Here is a 14432-nt window from a genome sequence, read left to right as displayed (position 1 = left end):
TGTACTTGGAAGGAAATTCAATTTAAATGAACAAAAACAGCCTTTTATTTATGTTTATTAAATAAACTTCCTTAAATATGCTGGATACATAAGAAAACGTTTCTCAAAACATGTTTTACATTTAAAACTAACTTATTTATTAAACAACGGAAGATATTATCTGTAGTTAGTGAATTGAGCTGATTGTTCTGGTCACCATGTCCTTTAATATTTTAGAACTAGTAGATCTCATCTTCTCACACTTAGTTTTTATTCACAGATTGGAAGAGGCAAAATAAAATTTTCTGCTTTTCAAACTTTTCAACTTCCAATTGGTTTCTTAACTTTAAATTAATTAGTTATTGAACTGAACTAGTTGAATAAACTAAAATTAAGAAAATATTCTGTCTGATCCTGAATAATAGGCTACTGCTGTCAAAAGTTGGTTTAATACTTCAGACTCTGGATCCAAGTGCTTAGCCAGTGACTTTCAGCAGTTCAGTGGTTTGACTTTCTTTAGAACTTGACAGCAAATATGTACTTCTTAATAATTTTTGTATTTAATTTAAACAATTTGAATAGATTATAATTAGTTTAGGCCTTAACATAGGTTGTCATAATTCCAAATTTAATTTTAAATATGTTTATTTTCTAAAAATAAACCTATATTTAATTTAAATTAAAAAACATCCAATGTAAGTTTTTAAAAAAATCTGTTTTATTTGATATTTTTGAAGCATCGATTTTATCCAGGGGTGAAAGTAAAACTGAAAACTTACTGGTACAGGGGCTGGCTCCCCCCCCCCCCCGAAGGGCAGGGTCTCGGGCATAAGGGGCGGGGTTGAGGGTCAGTGTCCCCCAGCCAGCTCTTGCACACTGCCTGGCCCGCACTGCCCAGGGCCCCAGCAGCGATTTAAAGGGCCCAGGGCTCTGGCTGCCACTGCCGCTACTACAGCAGCGGCCAGAGCCCTAGGCCATTTTAAATCACCAGCCCCGGGGCAGCTGCTCCTTTTGCCTCCCCTCCTGTTGGCAGCCTGGTGGGGGGGGGGGGGAGGAGGGCGAAAGGGGCAGCAACGTTAAAGCGCTGCCGCAGCAGTGCTTTAAATTAAGGCAGTAGGGACGGTACCGGCGGCCACTTTTTACCGTTATGCCGTACCAGCCCGTACCACCTTACTTCCACCCCTGATTTTTTCCACCACGAACAAAAGAACAGGAGGCATGTCAAGTTTTGAAAATACTGTTATTCATCCAGTTTAAGTGGTATCAAACATTTGCGATATTTTCTTTCCATTTTGTCTGCCACAATGGCTGGTTAGGATGTGGAGAGGCCTAGAGGCTGCAATTTGATCCACGTGAGCTAGGGTTGCCAGGTGTCTGATTTTTGACTGGAACTCCTGGTTGAAAAGGACCCTGGTGGCTCCAGTCAACACTTCTGACTGGGTCATTAAAAATCCGGTTGGCGGCGCAGCGGGGCTAATGCAGGCTCCCTGCCTGTCCAGGCTCCATGCAGCTCCCAGAAGCAGACAGAATGTCCTTGTGGCCCCTAGGTGGAGGGGTGATCAGGGAAGCTCCGTACACTGCCTCCGCCCCTCAGTGCTGGCTCCGCAGCTCCCGTTATCCAGGAACTGCGGCCAATGGGAGCTGCACGGGTGGCGCCTGTGGGCGCAGGCAGCACGCAGATCTATCTGGCCCCTCCACCCAGGGGCCAGACATGGCAGCCACTTCTGGGAGCTGCGCAAAGCTAGGACAGGCAGGGAGCCCGCCTCAGCCTCACTGTGCCGCTGACTGGGAGCTGCCTAAGGTAAGAACTGCCAGGCCAGAGTCTGCACCCCAACCCCCTGCCTCAGCCCTGAGCTGCCTTCTGCACCCCAAACCGCTCATCCCTGGCCCCATCCCATAGCCCACACTCCCAGCTGGAGCCCTCACCCCCTCCCAAACCCCAACCCCCTGCCCCAGCCCTGAGCCCCCTCCAGCATTCCAGACCACTCATCCCTGGACCCACCGCAGAGCCTGCACCCCAACCTCCTGTCCCAGCCCTGAGCCCTGTCCTGCGCTCCAAATCCCTTGGCCCCAGTCTGGAGCCCACTCTTGCACCCCAACCACCTGCCCCCAGCCCAGTGAAAGTGAGTGAGGGTAGGGGGATGGAGTGAGTGCGGACAGGGCCTTGGGGAAGGGGTGGGGTAGGGGTAGGGCCTTGGGGAAAGGGCAGGGGTGTTCGGTTTTGTGCAATTAGAAAGTTGGCAACCCTAACACAAGCAGATCTGCACCCACAAAGAGCTCTACTGAACTCAATGGGGCTCTGCATATGTTCAGGTTCTGCCCATGTAGATCCAAGTCATCAGAAAACTGTAAAGTATCATTGTCAGGGTTGGCAAGCTCAAAATATGGGCATTTTTTTTCTTCTTTTCTGTGTAAAAAAAGCAGTACAGTATCTTGCATGCTTTTTCTAAAAAAATAAAATAAAAAAAAAACAGGAAAAAAAATTAGAAAAGGAGTACCAGCAGCATCTTGGCTCTTATTTTAAAACAAACCAACAAAAAAACACTTTACAAAACTTTAATTCTGTGCAATGAAGAACTGACCTGGCCTGATCCTGAAAGGATTAAGTGTCTCAGTAACTACAGTCCCATGGAACTACTCGCATGCATAGTTTCTCACATGCTTATGTTTTTGTGAATTAGCTCCTAAAACAGTCAATAAAAACGTTTTTAAAAGCTCTATGTAATATTATGCCCATATCCTTTTAAGCATCGGACAATGCTGTATGTTCCAGGGTATAGTTTTCTAAAGGACCTGTTCCTTTTATCTTTTTAAAACATAGCTTGTCCCTGGACCAGTCACACTCCCTTGTTGCTTAGTGAGGGCATATTGACTAAATAATCTATGACATTTACATTGGGGGTGATTTTCAAAGCACAAAGGGCAATTGCACCTTTGAAAATCTACCCTGTTGTGTTTAAATACTGAAGTTGTTTTGTTTGGACTTGGAAGTGATTTAAAAAAAAAATTCCTTGGTGACATGAACATGAGAGGGCTTTTTGATGTCCCCTTTTATAATTATTTTGATTGTTTTTCATTTTTATTTTTTGCTTCCAGGAAAATACACACTTCTTAGTTTACATATTAATTACAAAGAGCCCTGCTTTCACAGGTTTTTCATCTTATTATTGCATATTGATTGTATTTGATTAATAAAATATTAATAGTATTAATATTATAGTTATATATAACCTAGTTTAACCTATAACTTATAAAATAGAAAGTACATCTAGTTTATGTAAGCTGATATTTATTTAGCTCTCCCATTATCTCAGACTTGCTTTACAGGATGGCCCTGATATGATAAGTGTCAGCCTTAAGCCTGTGCAACCTCTGCAGTTGGCTTCATAAAGGCCTCACAAAACTGTCATGCAACATCCCTTCATTCAAATTGCATTTATGCAACTCAATTGCTACCATGTATTACATAAAATTTGTTAACCAATTTTATAGCAAATGAATTCCATTTCTTTGCTGCACATATTTAAGTGGGGGCGTTTAAAAGCACTGTCTGGTATGGATATTATGAATGATTATGAATTTATATAAGTTGTACAGTCTCCTTCGTATATTCAAGAGACTGCATTAATTCTAGTTCCCAAATACCACCATTTCATAATTATTTATGTACAGTATATCTGTACTCCATAATAGGAGTACAGATACTGTGTATATGCAGTACACTCTATGTGCATTTTATGCGCTCTGACACACACACACACACACACATTTTCAAAAGCATCTAAATGATTTAGGACTAGAAAATTCCACCTTATTATAGAAGGAGCTAGTAGTGGCTCCTGTATTTAGGATGCCTAACACTTTCCATTTATAAAACATCACGGTGATTTTTTTTTTTTTTTAATTTTTATATAACCTCCATTATCTGCAGCAGGCCTTTGAAACTCATCAGGGACAAACTGGCCTTTGTGCCATGGAAATCTTGGTCCGGTTTGGCTGAATTAAAAGCTGTTTTAACATGATCCTTTCTCTTTCTCCTGCTTCTGGGCTTAGCAGAATTTTGGCAGCCTGCCCAAACAAAAAAACATTCTTAAAAGCTCTGAGGCTCTGCTGCCACCACCGCAGCTCATGCAGCACTTGGAACACCTAGGAGTGCCAGAGCAGCTGTAGCTGCAGGAGTGGGAGGAGCCAAGTGAGACATCCACCCATCCCCTACAGTCAGTCTCCTACCCCCGACACAGTACCTTGCATCAACAGCCCATCCTTTCTCTCTGGGAGCACCACATGGGCCAGTACCTCCCTCCCCAGTTACTGGTGTGGGAAGAGAGAGAACCAGGCTGGGCTCTCCCAACCATCCCCTGGATTCAGCATATGGTGCCAAAGTGGAGACTTAAGGCCTGATTCTTCTCATACAGTGGGGTAGATTGAGAGTGACTGCATTGAATACTCTGGAGTTATAAGTGAGATCAGAATCAGGCTCTTAAGTCCTAAACCAAGTTTATCAATGGCATGGCTATGATATTGTGGCTCTTGGTATTATAGTGGGCCTCTTCTTGAAGAAAATAACACATTGTTCATTTCATAATGAGTCTTCTCTTAATATTGGGTGTGGGGGAATCCGTTTAATTCTCCTTATTCCTGAAATGGGAACAGATGATAAAACATTTTTGGGATGAGAAATGTGTAACATGCATTTCTGCTACTAGTGGCTTCCTCTCTCTCTCTCCTCCACCAGGTAACTAATCAAGAGGTATTGCCAATATACAATTCATTTCTGAAGCACTTATTTAAAATTGTAACTTTACTTGATTAATTGCTTCAGTGGAAAAAGCTGAGATAGTATTTTTGAAAATAACATGTTTGTGAAATAAAATGTCATCTTGTTTGATTTTGGGTCCAATTCAATATATTAATCTTTAAAACACTTACATAGTTTGGGTCTAGCAAAGTCCTAACTTTTTAGATGATCTCCCAGAAAAAGCATTGCAGAATCTCACCAACCCCACAACAAAACTTTAATTCAGTAAGGCACGCAAGCATATTCCTAACTTTAAACTTGTGAGTAGTCCCATTGACTTCACATGCATAAAGTCAGTCCTGTGTTTGTCTTTTGCTGAATCCGGGCCTTAATGCATCATTTTTTCCAGTACAACCCTCTCCTTCCCCTTGGCCCTCAAAAGAAAACAATCAATATCTCCCAGCATAGTGGGCCCCACAAAAGAAATCCAGCATTCTTCTTGCTAACCCAGCCCTTTGATAAAACAAATCCATCCATTGTGGATGGCTGGAAGCTGATGTCAGTAAAGGTCAAACTAGAAATAAGATGCAGATTTTTAACAGATCACCAAGGGATGAGGTAAATTCTCTATTATATGGAATCGTTAAATCAGGATTGGATACCTTTCTGTGCATTAGCTCAACCACAAGTAATTGGGTTAGATACAAGAATCCATGAGTGAAATTCTATGGCCTGTGCTTTTTCAGAAGGTCAAACTAAATTATCATAATGGCCTCGCTTGGCCTTAATATATAAATCTATTCTCCCCAACATAGATCTTCATGAACTTTCCAAAACCCCAAAGTAGTTATTTTAATTTTTATCTGGTTGAAACTGTATTGTGTTTTGCTGGCAAAAGTGAAATTTCAGTGGCTGGACAACAGGTGAATATTTTTGAATAATTGTTTTAGTTACCTTACAGTGTTTCTGCTTTATAGTGAGTAAACGTTGTTTGTTTGATAAATGCTTGTTAAGTTCAGATAGTGACGTGATTTCGGTAGGCATCAATGTGAATTTACCTGTAAATAATCGATGTGATGCAAAGAAAAACAGATGTTAAGGCTTAAACACTGAAGCACAAATGCCCTTACCAATGTCATAACACTGTGTGATCTGGAAGTGTGGTGACTGATAACCTGTACCACCATCATGTTGTCACACCAGAAACAATCTTTTATTAGCAAACTCCATTTTCCAAATGACCATCGCAATCAAAATGGGAAAAAAATTCCAGGAATGTCATGTCCCACGTGATCCCTTTCTGGATCCAGGTGGAGGGCCATTGTTGTGCATACCACTTGCCTTGGTAAAATACCACAAAACCCACAGCTCCCAAAACATCCGAATGGATTTTTAAGTCAGCCTCCTGTAACCATTCCTACTGCCATAATGACACACCATTGAAATGGCTCAGAAACAGTTCCCACATCTCCAAATCCTCCATCTCTCTAGTAACTCATTTTATAAGAGGTTGATGGTGGGATGGAAATTGTTGAAATCATGGTGGAATTCCTCAAGGGCTTCTTTTCCATGGGTCTAGATGATTATGTCATCAGTGTAGCGCAAGTAGAGTAGGGGCATTAGGGGACGAGAGCGGAGGAAGCGTTGTTCTAAGTCAGCCATAAAAATGTTGGCATACTGTGGGGCCATGCGGGTACCCATAGCAGTACTGCTGATTTGAAGGTATACATTGTCCCCAAATGTGAAATAGTTATGGGTGAGGACAAAGTCACAAAGTTCAGCCACCAGGTGTGCTGTGACATGATCGGGGATACTATTTCTGACGGCTTGTAGTCCATCTTTGTGTGGAATGTTGGTGCATAGTGGCCAGGATGGTGTTTTCAGGAAGACACCGATGGATTGTAGTTTCTTCAGGAAGTCAGTGGTGTCTTGAAGATAGCTGGGAGTGCTGGTAGCTTAGGGCCTGAGGAGGGAGTCTACATAGCCAGACAATCCTGCTGTCAGGGTGCCAATGCCTGAGATGATGGGGCATCGAGGATTTCCAGGTTTGTGGATCTTGGGTAGCAGATAGAATACCCCAGGTCAGTGTTCCACATTACCCAGAAGTCACCTACTACAGGACAGGCCCAACAAAGAAAATAACAGAACGCCACTAACCATCTCCTTCAGCCCCCAACTAAAACCACTCCAATGCATCATCAAGGATCTACAACCTATCCTGAAGGATGACCCATCACTCTCACAGATCTTGGGAGACAGGCCAGTCCTTGCTTACAGACAGCCCCCCAACCTGAAGCAAATACTCACAAGCAACCACACACCACACAACAGAACCACTAACCCAGGAACCTATCCTTGCAACAAAGCCCGTTGCCAACTGTGTCCACATATCTATTCAGGGGACACCATCGTAGGGCCTAATCACATCAGCCACATTATCAGAGGCTTGTTCACCTGCACATCCACCAATGTGATATGTGCCAGCAATGCCCCTCTGCCATGTACATTGGTCAAACTGGACAGTCTCTATGTAAAAGGATAAATGAACACAAATCAGACGTCAAGAATGATAACCTTCAAAAACCAGTCGGAGAACACTTCAATCTCTTTGGTCACTCGATTACAGACCTAAAAGTTGCATCCGATCAAGTGAGCTGTAGCTCATGAAAGCTTATGCTCAAATAAATTGGTTAGTCTCTAAGGTGCCACAAGTCCTCCTTTTCTTTTTGAGAATACAGACTAACACGGCTGCTACTCTGAAACCTGTCTTATAAAATGGTGTGGTCCTTCTATGCTTGTGGTGGCAGCTGCCAGCCAAGTGCAGAATGCCCATGCCGTGGCTATAACCCGACGGGCAAATTTAAGGTACCCAGTAATAGATTGCAGCTCTAAGAGTGTAAGTTTCTTGGTCTCTATACCTCTCATAAACAAGCCCAGTAACTCCTTATTCTGAGGGAGTCACAATATGCCTGGTCTGGGGAAAAGACTGATTGGCTTGCCCTTTATCAACTCTCTTCTTTTCCGGTCCCCTTCTGCAGCAACGTCCTTGCCTCTCTATCTCACCCCTGCCACAAGTGGTGTACCCCTTCCCCCAGCAAGCCAGACAACGCCCACCCGTTATTGTTATCAATTACAAAGCAAGATACAGTGTCTTTTAAATAGCTTCCTAACATGATAGGTACATTTAGACATAGCTAATTAGAGCTTTCTTGTAATTGGCCCTATAATTAAAAGGCTCTGAAGACTGTTCCATTTGTATTAAATGCATGGACAGTCACGGAAAGATTAGAACTTGAGCCTGCATTAGAATCATAGAATATTATGGTTGGAAGAGACCTCAGGAGGTCATCTAGTCCAATCCCTGCTCAAAGCAGGACCAACACCAATAAAATCACACCTGCCATTGAATAGATAATAGAGCACCCATGGAAAGGACAGAACAATAATGAAAAAATGTTCTCTTTATAAAGAATTCATGTAACTTGCATTTAGGTCAATTAATGTTTTTCCAGATCGTGCACATCTTCCTTAATAAACAATAAAAGGATTCTCCCCTATAAGTGCATATGAAAGACACACAAAAATATATTTCCCTAAATGCTTCATTTTCACTTTCCTAACAGTATCTAATCTAAAGTATACTGTGCTAAAACATTAACGTTGTGGGGGTAATTATTGCGACAGTGGGTAAAATTCAGGTCCCATTGAAATCAGTGGAACTTTTGCCATTGACTATAGCTGGACCAGGATTTGCTTGAGTGTCCATACTCCGTAATTCTTGTTCTTGTTCGTAGTTCAGTAGCCTACTTTACCCTTCCCCAAACTGAACACTAATATTAGAAGAAAAATGTATTTTTATTCTGCAAAAAATATCTGCAGATGAGCTAGTATGTGAAGCTTGCATCTGTTTATTTCTGTAAATAATTAAGATTATATAAATATTTTTTTAAGTCTGTGAACATAAAAGTGTGCAAATGTATCCCCAGAGAGTAGACTTCAAATAACTAGCTTTATATCTACCTTGCAATGGCAGATAAATCTATCCTAGAGAAGTTTGTTGGTTTAGAGAGCAATCCCACAATCATGCCCATTCTTTCTCACTCAATGTGGGGCAACCTGTGCAGGGCAGTACAGTGGAAGAGTCAGCAAAAAATGAATCTGCTCTCCTTTTTGCTGCACTCCTCCCACTACTATCCCATCCCTATCCCTAGTGTTACCAGTCATTCTCCCACTCTTTTTCTGTTTGTTGCAGTCCCTCCACTGGCTGAGGGTGGCTTCAGACCTGGTAACCTTTGAGTCTCTGGATTAAACACTTTGCCCTTGAGATGATAGAAAGTTGAAGAAGTTGTTCATTTTCTGGGAGGATGGAAGCCCTATCTGTCACGTGATTCTACAATCTATGATACTGTTATGTACATTCTCGCATGTTCATTGAGGTCTGCATTTGAGAATATGATATTGTAGGCAGGACACCTTAATGCTGTAAAAGTCATCCACAGGCGGTATTTTCATAATGAATTGAATGGATTGAAAATGAAAACTGCTTGTTCTTAAGATATCTAGATTTAAAGGGGCACTGTTATCCTGAAAATTTAAAATCAACATATTAAAATAGTTTTCTTTGCACATCCTTTAATAGTACGTTCTGGATTAATTTTTAAGATTATTGTTTTTAAAAAATGGAAGGGTTTTTCTTCCCTTGTTGAGATACAGTTTGGGGGCAAGTCAGAGAGCATAACCACCAAACATACTCTCACCTGTCTGTACCCTTTGGATTCTTCTGGGTAGTTGCCTATCTGACTTCTGCCACTTCAGTTTCAGTTTTGTTGCTGTTGTTACTGACCTTTTGCAGGAGCTGGGGAAGGTCCTGCATGTGAGTTACTTGCCACAGAACAATGCATGAAAGTGATGCTGTCATGCTAGTACAGGAAGTGGAAATGATTGTACATGGTTTTCAACTGGAATGCCTGGTTGAAAAGGGACCCTGGCACTTCTGGTCAGCACTGCTGACCAGGCCATTAAAAGTCTGGTCGATGGCACAGCGGGGCTAAGGTAGGCTCCCTGCCTGTCCTGGCTCCGCATGGTTCCCGGAAGCAGCAGCATGTCCCTCCTCTGACTCCTATGCATGCCACACCTCAAACCTTGGGTCTGCAGCTCCCATTGGCCAGGAACTGTGGCCAATGGGAGCTGTGGGGGTGGCTCCTGCAGATGGGGCAGTGCGCAGAGCTGCCTGGCTGAGCCTCCACCAAGGAGCCGAAGCTGGGACATGCCACTGCTTCTGGGAGCTGCTTGAGGTAAGTGCTACCTGGAGCCTGCACCCCTGACCCCCTCCCACACCTCAACCCCCTACCCCAGCCTCAATCCCCCTCCTGCCCTCCAAACCCTTCAATCCCAGCCTGGAGCACACTCCTGCATCCCAAACCCTCAGCCCCACCCCAGAGCCCCCACCACCAGCCAGAGCCCTCACCCCTGTTGTGCCCCAAGCCCCTGCCCTAGTCCTGATCCCCCTCCCACAATCCAAACCCCTCAGCCCCACCCCAGAGCCCTCACCCCAAAGCCTGTACCACAACCCCCTGATTCCCCTCCTGCCCTCCCAACCTCTTGGTCCCAGCCCAGAGCACCCTCCTACATCCCAAACTCCTCATCCTCAGCCCCGCTCCAGAGTCTGCACCCCCAGCCCTGATTCTCCTCCTGCCCTCCGAATCCCTCGGTCCCAGCCTGGGGCCCACACCCTGAACCCCTCATTTCTGGCCCCACCCCAGAACCTGCTCCCGCAGCCCAGAGCCTTTATTCCCTCCACACCCCAATCCCCTGCCTGAGTCTCCTCCCATACTCTGAACCCCTCAGCTCCACCCCCCTGGCCTGGAGCCCCCTTTTGCACTCCAAGCCCCTCATATCTGGCACTACCCTAGAGCCCACACCCCTAGCAGGAGTCCACACCCCCTCCTGCATCCCAACCCACTGCCTCAGCCAGGAGTCCCCTCCTGCACCCTGAACTCCTCATTTCTGGCCTCACCTCAGAGCCCGCACCCCCTCCTGCATCTCAACTCTCTGAGCCAGCCCAGTGAAAATGGGCAAGTAAGTGAGGGTGGGGAGAGCAAGTGGTGGTGAGGAGGGATGGAGTGAACAGGAGGCGGGGCCTTAGAGAAGGGGCATGGCATGGGCAGGGCCTTGGAGGAGGGGCAGGGCAGGGGGCGGTCAAAAAGGAAAGTTGGCAGTATCCAGTCAGTAATCAGCCTCTGCCATAGAGCGGGGGCTGGTGTGGGGGCAGTGGTGAGCTGGAGCCAGTTCGCACCGGTTCACCTGAACCGGTTGTTAAATTTTGAAGCCAGTTTAGAACTGGTTGTTAAAGGGGTGGGCAAACTGCGGCCCATGGGACCATCCTTTCTGTCCCGCCTGAGCTCTCAGCTGGGGAAGCTCCCCTGAGAATTTTTATTCACCCAGCCTTTGGCGGCACTTCGGCGGCGGGTCCTTCACTAGCTCCGGGCCTTCGGCAGCACTTCAGCGGCAAGTCCTTCAGTGCCGCTGAAGACCCAGAGCGACTGAAAAGTATGAGAAATCTTAATTTGTGTCCTAAATTTGGTCTTTGCTTTCACAATTGGTATGAGTTGGGGGGACCGCTGAATGAGTCCCTCCGTGCTTCTCTTGTTAGACCCTTTGTGGGAAATGCTTTGAATGAAGTAAACAAGAGCTAGAGGGCATTCTGTACAGCACTCATCAGCTGGAGGGAGGGTTTCCATGATGACAAGGCTGAAGATGATAGGGTGGAAATAAAATAGCCTCTTGGAAAAAAGTATGGAAGCAAGTTTTTTTGCATAAGCTTTATGCTCACATTTTAGCAATATTAAGTTAATGTTCCTCTATATAATATGGGCTAGAACTGAAAGTAAATAAAATAGATGATAATTATCAGGAACTGTGACCATATAATATGTTTGCTTATGCATATAATAGCTTATTGAAGCTTGCCTGTATAATGGTTAATTGTAACAGCACAAAATGTATCTCTCTCAATAGCTTTAAATTGTTTTGGATCATCTTGTGATTTGCTAGCTATGCTACTGAATCAGAAAAGGTTTTGTTGAGATCAGTTGTTTTAATTGTTTTGTTTCCACTTGAGAATAGTTGTCTACTTAGCACATTGTGTCTATTTCTATCAAAGGATGCATAATTCTTCAAAACCTCAGACCAAATTCATACCAATCCTAAAAGGATTTTGTCATTGTAATATATTATGTACACTTCAGATAATTAATGCATCTGTGCCACCAATAAGCAAGTTGATTCCTTTCTTAATGTAAACCACTTTTGTGACCTTTTCAGAACCACTTTAAAGTTTTTCAAGTGTTTTCTTCAATATTTTGCTATTAAGATATCACCTAAATAGCAGATGAAAATGTCTAAATCTTAAAGAATCTGATCCATGAACTGAGCCAGATTCTCTTATGCAATACAGCACTTAAATGGTGTAAAAGAGCTGGGATCTAGTTGCAACTGTCAAACTGAGAATTCCCAGTGGTTCAGAATTCTCATCTGGCAGGGAATAACTCTTATGCCAGTTTCATTCTCTACCCTGCATACAGAGTTTCAGAGGCAGGGCAAACCCGAGCTCTTCTATAGTCTGGCAATTCACAGCTGGTGAATAGTTTCCAGAGTGCTCTGACAGCTAGGCTGGGGCAGCTTGAGAATTGGTGAGCCAGAAACCGCTCCCTGAAACCTCTCTTCTCCACCCCTTGCAACAAACATACCTTGGCAAAAGAAAAATATTTTACCCATAATCTGGAATATAGTAGCCTTTCATAAATAGACGTTTTTGTATACTTATTTGAAATTTAATCTGCTGGTAATGCCATCTCTTTATATTATTGAGGTAGGTCAACTTCAACTCCTCAGACAGTTTAGCATGTATATTTTGTCAATCCTTCCAGCCAACAGTTTATGGTGACTCTGTAGTTCAAGAATCCTCTCATTTCCTTGTTTTAAGAACACGTGATGTTGTTGCAGCCCATTCACTAACCTGTATAGGCAAAAGTCTGTTGTTTCTGGAACTCTTCTGACTTTGTTTTCTAGACATTCAGACAGGATGAAACTGGTTCCTGTGCAGAGTATCAGCACAGGTTTATGCATCACCTCATTTACCAGTTTCCATACTTCATCTTACCAGGAAAAAAAAGTGGCTGTGGCTGATGTGCCATCTCCAAGTGAAAACCCATGAAGCGCTCTAACTTGCATATTGCCTTCTGGGTAGAGAGACTCATTTAATCTTTTTCCTCTTCTGTGAAATGGGCCTTCCTTCCTGTGACACATGGACATGCTGCTGGAAGACTTTCTGGGTGGACTTTCACCAAAGTTCTGCTATTTCGACATTCAGTTCCTTTTGTGATCACTGCTCATTCAGCAGCTGCTCTTGTTCCTCTGGATTTCTATTCCAAAACCAAAGATATCTCTATTGGCTTCTTATTAACAAATAATAACAGATCATGGACAGTCCTCTTAATTTTTTTTGTAAAAGCCGTGAAACCAGACCTGTTTTCTCCATTTTGATTTCTTTAGTGAAATGTCTTTTTTCATCTAGGAAGTCTGTTTGGGGCTCTTTTTGCTCACACTTAAGCTTCTGCACCACTCTGGCTGTATAAAAGGGCCTTGAAGTGAATACAAATAATTTGCTCTACCATGTACCTGTGCAAGCCTTCAATTGACCTCCTTCACGTACCCTTTTACCAAACTGTCTTCTTCTAACTCAAGGCACTCAAATATCCACAACTACTAATGTTGGGGAAAACAGTTTAGTAGAGGAGTGTGTGCAGAAGGGCTAAAAGGAGGGCAGAGTTAACTTGCCATGTGTACTGTATGGTAATGATAGTTGTTGTGGAAAGGTGTGCGCTTATAACTTCTTTAACTTTTAAAACAAAGAGAGGGCAGAAGTGAGGAGAAAGCAGTGCAGGAAGTAAGGAAGACATGAGCCAAGAGAAATTAATTAACTCTGTGAGGTAATTTTAAAGTACAGGCAGCAGCAACGAGTTTAACAAATTGGGAGAGGACATAAAGGAAAAAATTGACCTGTATGGAAAAATATTTGAAAAAGGTTAAATTGTTAGTTCTGAGTGGGAAGTTGGGCTCAATGGATTAGAGAAGGGGGGGTGAAAACCAAGACATCTGGTTTTTAACCTGGCTCAAGAAGGAGAGTGGGGATTGCTGCCTGCTACTGAAAAACCTGAGTATGTACTCCCACTGCCTATTGCTTTCCTCTGTTTTCAGAGTGGTCTATTGACACGCCCATGCAAATAGAAGTTAACTGGCTATGTGCCACAGTGTGAGCACCCTTTAGATCTTGTGCTTGCTGCACCCACTTAGCTTTTTCCCTTTTCTCCTGGCTACACTGTATTTGAAATTCCTTGACTGCATCTCTTGCATCTTACAAGTTACATGCTAAGGAGGTTTTCAAACTATTAACACCCTCCAGTTGCTGTTTTGAGACTGTTCTGCTCCTTGTCTGTATTTAAGTTTTCCATTAAATCTTTTATTCTACTGTTTAAAGCTAAGCAAGTTAAATAGAGCCCTTGCATAGCCATGCCCTTTCAATCCTTTTCTCTCCCCTGTTTACTTTGTTTTTCCTCCATTTCTGATTTAAACAAATTACATACATGACCACAAGGGTCGAGGTTATTTACAATATTGAGCCAGAACGATGCACCTCTGTGTTAATTTATAAAGT

General features: G+C 43.4%; 1 protein-coding gene across 7 annotated transcripts in view; it reads left to right on the top strand.

The window, feature by feature from the left end:
- LOC311515457 (uncharacterized protein C8orf34 homolog) overlaps positions 1-14432 on the top strand; it is a 355940-nt gene that overhangs the window by 14290 nt on the left and 327218 nt on the right. The gene's annotated exons all lie outside the window — the stretch shown is intronic.

The sequence above is a fragment of the Lepidochelys olivacea genome (assembly GCF_965140295.1).
Source record: "Lepidochelys olivacea isolate rLepOli2 genome assembly, chromosome: 2".
Taxonomy (NCBI): domain Eukaryota; kingdom Metazoa; phylum Chordata; order Testudines; family Cheloniidae; genus Lepidochelys; species Lepidochelys olivacea.
This window is presented reverse-complemented; position numbering and strand designations above follow the sequence as displayed.